The 11,350-nt window shown below is 37.8% G+C and overlaps 1 long non-coding RNA gene across 2 annotated transcripts; it reads left to right on the forward strand.

Annotated features, from left to right (window-relative positions):
• The first annotated feature begins 9,445 nt into the window (after nt 1–9,445).
• Nucleotides 9,446–11,087, forward strand: LOC125489186. Of its 2 annotated transcripts, none has more exons than XR_007266797.1 (3): nt 9,446–9,734; nt 10,149–10,264; nt 10,868–11,087. It is a non-coding gene; the product is annotated as an uncharacterized LOC125489186 (long non-coding RNA). The 2 variants fall into 2 exon arrangements; XR_007266798.1 differs by having other exon boundaries at nt 9,481–9,538.
• The last annotated feature ends 263 nt before the right edge of the window (nt 11,088–11,350 follow it).

The following is an 11,350-nucleotide window of genomic DNA, read 5'->3' on the forward strand; positions in this document are numbered from 1 at the left end:
TTTTAGGATTTCGTACCTCAAAAGGAAAAAGCAACCGTTATAAGATCTCTTTGTTGTCCGTCTGTCTGACTGACTGTCTGTCACCGCCCTTTTTCTCAGAAACGGGTAAAGATATCAAGCTGATATTTCGCATAGATATGGGGAGTACCCCAATATTTTTTGGGTACTCCCCATAGATGGTGTAGGTAGGGTATCGTTGAATAGGTCTTTTAATATAATAGGTATAAAAAAGGTTAAAATATAATTATTTTTCTTTTACCCTTAAATTTGGGGACCACACCATAGACAAATCCTAATTAAAAAATGATTTCAATAAATGGCGTGTTTTTATGTTGGGTAAGGTGAGTCGGGGCAAGCGCGCCATAGTTTTTTCATAGATGAATTCAACTCAATATATCTTCTCTATATAAGGTAAATGTCCCAGTAGTTGACACAATAGTGGCAATAACAAAAACGTTGTTAGGGAAAAACTTTTATTACGAAATCAGGCGGTAACTAAGTAACAAAATTTGGTAAATCAGTCTTTTATCTAAATTATCTCCTTACAATCAAGTATCTAATTTAACGTTTTTTACTATTTTCCGAGAAAATTCTAACAGTCTCAAAATGTACCTATAATTGATAGGAAATTTTTCACTTCGCCCAGTAATTGACAAAGCAGTTTTACATTCTGTGTTCCAGTAATTGATATGAAGTCATCAACAAAAAAATACAAAGTATTAAAAATCTTTCATAGCAAAAGTAAAGTAATTTTCATACATAAAAACACTGAACATTTTACACGTCTTCGCAACATATTTTACGCATTAACGTTGTTATTATAATGAGACCCTATGAAATTCACCATTCAAAATAAGCATTATACAACAGTTTAAATCTTTAATAGGAAAAAACAATCATTTAAACTTCTTGTACAAATCAACAAATTCTAGAAAATATATTATATAGTCATCACTCTCGAGATCATCCGTACTATCATGAGGAGGCACCCACTTTTCGGCTTCACTTTCACTTGTAGAATATAATTTAAAAAAAAATATTTCTGAATATATCTGTTTTCTACTATAGTTTCCTTCGCTTTAGATTTATCCATTTCTTGTTTCTTCTTTCGTCTTAATCGTTCTCATTCGTCCGTCTTTCTCCATTATCATTCTTATTATTTTCTTCCTGTATTTCCACATCATCTTCGCTTGAAAAATCAAACAATACTTTTTTGTTCATTTGCAAGGCGTCTAGATTCTGTTGTGCTGCAGTTTTATATGCTAAATTCTTTTCTTGTTTAATCTTCATGGCTTCATCTACTTCTCTTTTTTCTTTGTCCTTCTTCAGCTCGTTTTTCATTCGGTTCTATTTTTTTTTTCTTTTTCCTTTGCCATGCTTAATATCTCCTTAACTATGGTGTTTTCTTGCGCTGGCGATAAAAAAGTTTTTGGACCCATACGCCAGTCAAGTGGAGTCTTACCGTTCACTTTATAAGCATAATATAAAGTACATTGTATTTAAGGGCTGCAGCAGCTATTGGTAAACCAGATTTTACCTCTTCATAAGCTCGTAGCATTGAATCCTCATTATAAGCAAGCATTTTAACTTTAATTGGTGGCATCTTATCAAATTATAGTACCAGCAACGAAAATTTTATTGTAATTAATAATGTGTATAACCAATAGTTGATAGCTAGATGACCAGTACTTGATACCCTATCAAGTACTCGACCCGTGCAATATTTTCAACCCAGAAATAAACAAAGACAAATTTTATTGTATTGTGACCCTTACTTTGATATTACGAGCAAATTAAAAAAAATGTTTTGACCTATTACTTGATAGGGGTATCAATTACTAGGTATTTGGGTTTTTTCTTGTTCTAGTAGATGATACTCGTCACAAACAAGTAAATATAATAAAAATTGGTAAAATAAGCATGAACCAGCGAAGTTACTTTACATGCAAAGGTAATAAAAACAATAGTTACCCGTAAAACTGCAATATCAACTGCAATATCGTACCGGCGAACACTCCGAGCTTAGTTATTCAATTAACGAAACACAAGTAAACGCGTTGATGCAAACGGCTGCACGGGAAAAAAAATGTAACTTGAAATTGAATCGATGCAGAATACTGACACTTTGGTTTTCAATTTAACAGACTTCAAAGTTCAAATATTGATAGGAATGCGTTCAAAAACTGAATTAGTTTTCTTATTGTTCAACCATAAAGTTGAAACTATCAATTACTGGGACCCTATCAACTACAGGGACATTTACCTTACTGACCTAAACATGTAAATTTATAAAGTTTACAATATTTGGTTCTTTGAGATAATAATGTTACGTTGATTCAGTGAATATGATAAATTTATGATATAATGCTAGTTTTTTAAAATTAAACACGGAGAAAGGCGCACTTGCTTCTGAAAATGGGGCAAGTGCGCCTACACAAAATAAACCCCCAAAAGTAATGCTTAGCAGAAAAACATCAAGTTTACTTGAAAGAATGTCAACAAAAAAACACAATATTTTTGGGGTTTTTTTCGCAAATGGCAATACAAAATTAGCTGCAGCTTCCAAATGAAATTCGGGGCAAGTGCACCATACGACAAAGTTTCGTCCTAGTACTCAGGCGCACTTACCCCTCTCGAAAATTTTATTGTTAAGATTTATAATTGTTAAGAAAATCATTAATTTTGCTTCTAAAAAGAAAAATACGAGTAAAGATTTAAAGGAAATCTTTTGAATTTTACACTCAACTCTTTAGTTTATCCAAATACTGATAATTTTGTGGGATTTTTCTTGATTTGCAACACACGCTCATCTCTAAAGTGCTGTTTAAATGACACTGTAAATAAAATGGTCATTATCTCAAGTTAAATGGTGCAGAGCCATCAGTGATTTACGCCCAGAACTTCATTTGATTTGTTACAATCGATGTAAAATGTCGTTAGGAGTCTCACATCTAGTTTTTGAGATAATACAGGGGGGTGCACTTACCCCGTAGGCGCGCTTGCCCCGACTCACCTTAACTCAGAATAAGAAGTGATGATATCTCAGAATATTAATGGTTAATGGTGCTATTCCACTGAGCACCGAAACCGGTGGGACAAAAGTGAAAAGTGGTCATGGAAATGCACTAGGGTAGACCCTGCTCCTAGATCAAGGCATGAGTTTGTGATTTGTGTGCGTGAAAAGCGAGGATGGACACTTTGAATATTTTCTTGTTTTTTTTTATTATTGATGCAATAACATATAATATTTTTTCTGAGTTACCAACTGAAGTCACCCCGTGACAGGGTGACTAGATAGGTACTTCTGCAAATTACGCCATCTATCGTTGGTTTTTTTAGTAACTTCTGTCTATAGAAGAAATTCCGTCATTGTCAATTTTACGTTACGAATGAATTTAGTTAACTAATCCAGAGGAAATGTAAAACATCTTTGAAATAAAATTCAATCACCACCTTGTTACTGCCCTCATCAGATCCTCCCGAGACCATACCTCAACCAGCACCATGAGACTGTGTTTTTGAATCCTAACCTAATGTTCCTACGTATTGTCATCACTTAGATCCATTCGCTATATTCCTGCTCCTCATCAGACCTTTACGAGACTGTAATGTCACGCGAGAACATTGCCCACTATCTAATTTAATTTAATGTATTGAATATAGTGTAAGAATTATGCTTCCTCAATTTCAAATCAAATTATGTTGGTGTCATAAAAGTTGAAAAAGTGCAATGACCACAGAGTACATTCATTATTCTGAGAATAGAGCTATCAGTCACACGATGATATCAGCGCCAGCTGTAGATGTGCCCAGGAACTAAATTTCATATATGTATATATAGCACTAATGGTAATACATAGGTATTTTGATTTATTTCTAGCTATTTGTATCTATTAAATACCTACGTGAATAAAATAACGGGGATAAATTAATTCATCAGGATAAGGTTTTCGACATTTATTTCTTTTTTTATAATACTCCACACATAACATTCCACCAATAGCATTGGTCTATTTTCTGAATCTTCCAGCATCCTTATCAGGATTGGGGAACCTATGTAAGGTACTGGTGGTTTCACCTGCAATAAAAACATTTATATTTAACCAGCATGACGGAGAGCCGTGGTGGCGTAATGGATAAGGCCTCGTCCTCTCAATCGAGAGGCTGTGGGTTCAAATCCTGGCCTGTACCAATGATATGGAGTTCATAGTTTAATGCCGCGCGGGATACTGGTTTCTACTCTTGGTTTCGCTTGAGCGTCGATGAACTACGAACGCGATCCATTACGGTATCGCCGAGTTGCTATCAATACGGTATCAGGTCCATTCTTTTGGCAACCGAGTTGTACATAGCTTGATAAGCCGCCACTAAGCACCAATCCGCAATGTGTGCATAATACGGAACGTTAGGTATTTGTTATTACGGCCGCCATAATACAAATAACTTTTTCGGATTTTTGTGATTTTATCGACAACTCTAGCTTTTTCGTGGACTCTGATTTGCCTCCTCACCTTCTGACCTTTGCGAGTACTATAATTGACCTTGATTTGCCTTTTGATTTGGATTTTGTACAATGGCGTCGAAACATAAGTGTTTTATTCCTGGTTGTGACCAGAATGATAAACGTAAGTATCCTCTACTCGACTACGCTGACGCCAGCTATCCGGATCTCACTGAGGAGCAATTAAACAAACTTGAGCGCCTTCAAAACTTCTGTATACGAATAATTTTCGGCTTACGAAAATTTGACCATATTTCAGAATACCGCACTAAACTCAAGTGGCTCCCGATTCGCCTCCGACGGAATGCACATATTCTTTCTCTTTTGTACTGAATACTTTTCAACCCATGTGCACCAAACTACTTAAAGGAACGGTTTGAATTTCGTTTGAATGCGCAGGGAAGGCCTATGCGTTCATCTCAGCAACTTCTACTGGAATATCCTGCGCATTCGACCAAATTTTATACCGACTCTTTTACGGTTCAAGCAATTAAGCTGTGGAACTCTCTGCCTCTAACTATCCGTAGCTCGAAATCACTGCAGGTTTTTAAAAGTTCTCTTAAAAAACATTATCTGTCTCAATAGTTACTTACCTACTTTCGAGATGTTGTATGAATAGGTATAGGTATTTATTGTATATATATAGGATGTATGTATGTTTGTATGTATGTAAATAATGGTATGTAGGTATATTAGTTAGAATATGTAACTTATGTTAGTATTTATGTAGCTATAGTATGTATGGTTTATTTAGCTATTAAGTAGTTAGGTAGTAGGTACACCGCCCTCAAATTTTCTTTACTTTTATTTCTTTATGTTTAAGGTTACCTGTAAGAGATCGCTCTAAGCGATAAGGTCGCCTATTGTTCATTGTTCCTAGTTTATAAGTTCTCTTTTTTATATTTTAATTTGTGGTGTTCAATAAAGATATATTCTATTCTATTCAATTCTATATTCACTAATTAATGTTCCGACTTTGGACGAGTGTTGTGTCTACCGTCGTAAAATTTATTTTATTTTATTTTATTTATTTTATTTATTTTATTTATTTTATTTATTTTATTTATTTTATTTATTTTATTTATTTTATTTATTTTATTTATTTTATTTATTTTATTTATTTTATTTATTTATTTAATAACTTAAACCTATCATTACAGCTACTCCAATGCGATAGGCAAGCAAACAATTTTTAGTTAAAATTAAACCCTATATCTTATTATTTATAACATAACACAGCACGTATAAACAATTCCTATTGAATTCGACCAGAGAACAGTGAAACAAATCCAACCCCTCCGCTACAATGTTAAGCGCGCGCAGGGCGCGGGTGAGGGGGGCCTCCCGCAGCAGGTTGGTCCTCGCCGCCGGCTCCGCCAACAGCCGCGGCCGCCGCCGCCGCTCCACGTACCTGTCCGGGACATTTAAACTAATCCTACCCAATATTGCAGAGTTTGATGTTCTACCATTTAATAATCTAAATAAATATGTCATCAACGCTAGTTCCCTTCTTACGCGTAGTTCGTTGTAGCCCACCATGCCTAATACGAACAGTGTTGGATACATCAGGGGATAAAAAGGGTAAACTCCATACTGTCTTAAGTATATATACCGAATAAATTTATTTTGAATTCGCTCCAACATAAGACCATACTTCATCTCATGTGGGGCCCAGATGACTGCATTGAACTCTAAGTGGCTCCTTACCAACGCATTATATAGCGCGATAATGGTTCTAATGTTATTAAAGCCCTGCACCCGGCGCAGTACGAAGCCCAAATTTCTAAATGCCTTTTTACAGATATTAGTGATGTGATCACGAAACGTAAGCTGTGCGGTCAATCGTACTCCTAGATCTCTCACCTCTGAGACTCTTGCCATAGGTGTACCGGCCACCAGGTACTTGTGGCAATGTGGTGATTGAGCTCGACTAAACGAAATGATGACGCACTTCGCCGAGTTGAACTGTAGCTTGTTGCGCTCGCTCCACTCCACCACCCGGTCGATGTCCTGCTGCAGTCTCTCGCAGTCTGCGCGCGAGCTCACCCGCAGGTACAGCTTCAGGTCGTCTGCAAACAGGAGACATGAAGCGTTCTGGACAACCTTGGGCAAGTCGTTTATCATTAGGATAAATTCTAGAGGCCCAAGGTTGCTTCCTTGGCTCACCCCTGATCTGGTTTTATATGGCTGCGACTGATGTCCTCTGTATTCGACATACTGCCGACGGTTCCGCATATAGCTCGCAAAGAATTGCAGCAAGTGTGGGGTGCAGCCGACGCTCGCTAACTTCATTAGCAGCACATCGTTGTCAACGACGTCAAACGCCTTACGGAAGTCGAAATAGGCGGCGTCGACCTGCACGCCCGCGTCCACGGCCGGCAGCACGTCCGCCATGTAGGCCAGCAGGTTACTGCTGGTGCTGTGTCCGGGACGGAACCCGTGCTGCGCATCCGACAACTGAGATCGTACCTGGAGAAATATATTTCTTTGAATAGCTGCCTCAAATACCTTCGCCGGGGTTGATAACACAGCAACCGGCCTGTACCCATCTACGTTAGCAGACGCACTTCCTTTCGGAACCGGTATTACTCGCGTGAGCTTCCATACTTCCGGGTACTCTTTAACCCTGAGGCTTAAATTAAAAATATACACTAGTGCATCCAAAAGTGCATATCTACAATCTTTAAAAATGAAGGCGGGTATGTGATCGGGCCCGGCGGAGCGTTTGGGAGGCAAGCGCTGCAGCGCGGCGCGCACGTCGCCCGGCTGCAGCTGCTGCAGCTGCACGCGCGCGCCCGCGTTGCCGCCCCCCGCGCCCCGCACCGCCGCTTCCACGTCCAGCTCCGGCTCAGCACTGCTATACACGGATTGGAAATATGTAGCAAATTCTATGGCGCACTCATTCTCGGTTAGTGTTACCCCGTTCTTTTGGATATTTTGAGTGCTACGTGATCCCCGTTTCGACTTTACATAATTCCAAAATGATTTGGGATCTTCTATCAAGTGGTTCTCTATTCTACCTAGGTACTGCGCTTGTGCTGTATCTATTAGAGATTTGACGTTGGCCCTATAATCAGAAAACGCCTCGTAATCACACCTCAACTTGGATTCTTTGTAACGTTTATGCAGCTTTGCTTTGATTCGAATGTTTCGGATTATATCTGGCGTGTACCACTCGGGGTAATTGTATCTCGAGTTTACACGCTTCCGATTTTTTTTGGGAACACAGTCATCGAAAATTTTGTAAATAGTATCGTAAAAATAATTTAATGCCAATTCGATATTATCCAATTCATACAATGGAGACCAATCAATCGAAGCTACCGTGGAATATAGTAAAGGGTAGTTAGCCTTATTAAAGTTCCAACCCCTGTGTGTTGGTACGGGATCGTTAGTGGCAGCGACGGCGGGGGCGGCGGGGGCGGCGGGGGCAGCGGGGGCGGGCCCGGGGGCGAGCACCGTCACCTCGAGCGGCGGGTGCTGCGGGTCGACCGGGACCAGCGGCTCGCCGGCCCGCACGCTCACCTGTGACCCCAGCTCACCCGAACTCAACACGAGATCCAGCAGGTGATCATTGCAATTTGTTACATTGTTACTCTGGACGAATTCGCAGTAACTTACAAAGTACTCGTAATAATTACGTACATTGACCGGACTAGAGTACAAATTAAAGTCACCTATTGCTATAATATGCTTATATCTATTACACAATTGTTCGATTATACGAAATAGCAACATATATTCCGTTTCACAACTATTCGGTGGAATATACACTACGCATACCAAAAACAAACATTTATAGTTTAGGTGGACAGTAGCGCACACCAGTTCAAACACTCGGTCGTTGATATTGACATCGCCGGGTATCGATACTGCGCGTAGATCGTATCGGGGTGTGGCCACGAGAAACGCTCCTCCGTGCTTTCGTCCGTCCGTTCTATCGCAACAAATTATTTTATACCCGGGTGGGACTATCTCCGCATCTCCAATAGAATCATTGCAACCAGTTTCTGTAACTGCATATAAATCAGAATCCGCAGTTTGTAAATTTTGCATGAACCTATTTAACACGTCCCTCGAGCTATAATCCTCCAAAATTGAAACTCAATAGAAACTATTTTTGATGATGCCAAAAAATAGTCGTGAAATAGTCATAAATAGTCGTGTTTTCCAAAAAAATAGTCGTATCATACTTTCGGAGTTAGAGCTATACTTTATGGAGGATTATAGCTGGAGGTCTCCAGCTATAATCCTCCAGTCTCTTCTGAACGAACGGTAAGGCCTATCCACTTGGTTAAGGTCTCAAAAAATAGTCGTGAAATAGTCGTAATGACATGCCAAATTTCAGAAATAGTCGTCAAAAGATAGCAGAGATATAAAGGTACTTTGCTGCAGCCCTGGTGGAGGATTATAGCTGGAGGTTTTGAAAATATCGAATATCTTTGGAACTACTATGACTATCGGATTGAATTATGTCTCAAAAAATAGTCGTGAAATAGTCGCTTCTATTTATTATAATTTTAAGCTTGATAAAAGCTGTTAAATAATTATATCAAATTCTTCATACAAATCAAAGTGGACGAGAATGCCAAAGCAAGCCAGTACACAAAAATAATAGCACCGTAGCATTGAAGTACTCATGTCAAATTTATCTATAAATCATTTATTTCGTCATACTTTGCATCAATAGTATCTAAACTAATCTTGGGTATGACATTTTATTGCTTTTGCTCTTAGCCTTTACCTTACCGTGTACAGAGAAAACGTATGCCTATACACGCACACATTTATCTCTGTTATCTTGACAAACGATAGCGATGACGACTACGGCGATGTAGTACCTAGGTCAGTTATTGTCATCCCTTACTATTCCGTGATCAGACAAATATTGCTATCCTTGTCTCCTTTCTAACCGGCATGCATCGCACGCATAGAACGCGTGAGCGACCGCATAACATCTTGTCAAGCTATAGCAAACCGGTATTTATTACGTCCCTTATGTGACCGCCGCCGCGCGCCGCCACCGGTGAAGTTGGGGTTAGTATTTTGCATGTTTTGTTTGATAATTTGTTTACAGTTTAGTGCAAACTATGGTTACGATCTGTGTTATTGTTGGTTGTTAAAATATTGTGAGTGCTCTATACGCAAATGAATATTCAAGATGTTATATTCTAAAAGATATTAGTGGATGCAGATAAGAGTGTTTAGTGAGTGCTATGTTTGAATATTGCAAGTAAGTATCCTTTTTAATACTCAATATCAAAGCAAGCCATCCCATTTTGTTATGCTCAGCTTATTTATTAACATGATTTTTTATTGAAGTAACGTAGCCAAATTATTTTTTTAATATCTATGCTTAATATGTATGGGGATTGTTATTAAATTAGCAATTTTACACTATGAGCGAGTAAATTGTGCATACATGCAATCAAGGCATTCATGTACTTACATATCTTAGTAGATACGAAAATATGTGGGTATCATCGATTACCTACATATGGTAGTCCTGGTTAAATGTGGATATTTACCCCTCAATAGCAAAAAAAGGCGTTATTGTTTGTATTTCTGAATGAAACTAGGCAAATAAATATATGCATTAAAAAAAATATGTGTAACCTACCTATAAGCCTACCCATTATTATTTCAGGTGAAAACGCAGCCTATCGATGTAATGCGCCGATAAATTATCATGACTCCATTGATGTAATGCGCTTAAAAACTGCAATGGCTCCGAATACATGATTACCAGATAACAAATCCTGGGTAAGAATTTATCACTATTTTCATATGGTATTGTGCTTATGCTAGGCCTATACAGTGTTGTGGTGCTGAAGTTGATAAAGTTATAACAGCCAATTTACTTGTCAAAACTCATTTGTACCTACGAGTATCAGCTACAAGCGACAAAAACGTGTTTCTAAACTAAATACCTATGTAAGTAATTCACACCCTGTGAAATTTCATACAAGTTTCAAACGCACCGTCCGACCAAACCGGTTTTGGACAAAAGCCAAATTGTTTTCTCAGCTATCTCTTTCGCTCAAAAACAATAGAGGTCGGTTATGGGACATATATATTGAAAAAGGCGAATACACTAATGAACAGTATTTCTACTCTACCCTTTTCGCACAAAAGTTCGCAGTTTCAAGTAATTGTTGCAATAAGTTACTGATAAGAAATTTTACCCCACTGTTTGCTGTGGTCTCCAAATGACAATAAATTACCAAACAAATAGTCTAGGTGAAATAACGTTATTACTACTCGTATCTACCTACTCGTCTATCATATATATATATATGTATATAATATTTAAAAAAACAAATATTTTTATTAATAAGACGTTAATATGCCTTATTTTTTTTTCAGCGCAGCTTACGTGTGTTCTTCAATAACGTCGCAAGCTACAGTGGCTGTTGATAATTTTTGCAAGTTCTACACCTACAGGATTCAGCTATCTGGGCATTATAGATACCCTATAATCACCTACGAAGTTATTTAGGTATATTTATTAAAACCATTATACAAGGTGTGGCAAAAAGGGTATACTAAGCTGAAAGCTACATGTGCAGCATGGTATATCTAAGCCCGAAACTGAAAACATAATTTAAATATTCGCTAAAAAAATATATCATTTTTCATAGAAACTTAGTTGGTCACGTGACTTTTTACTATGGAGAATAAAAATAATTAAATCCTAATCTACCTAAAGATTGTTTAATGAATAACTTAAGTATAAATAAAAGTACTTTCGGCCTGTGATTATAATTAAATGAGTTATATTTCATTATGACAATAACCGTGATTATACTTACCTAAACCTACTAATGAACAATCTGTGATTACTTCAAC

The sequence above is a fragment of the Plutella xylostella genome, chromosome 11, assembly GCF_932276165.1.
Source record: "Plutella xylostella chromosome 11, ilPluXylo3.1, whole genome shotgun sequence".
Lineage (NCBI taxonomy): Eukaryota > Metazoa > Arthropoda > Insecta > Lepidoptera > Plutellidae > Plutella > Plutella xylostella.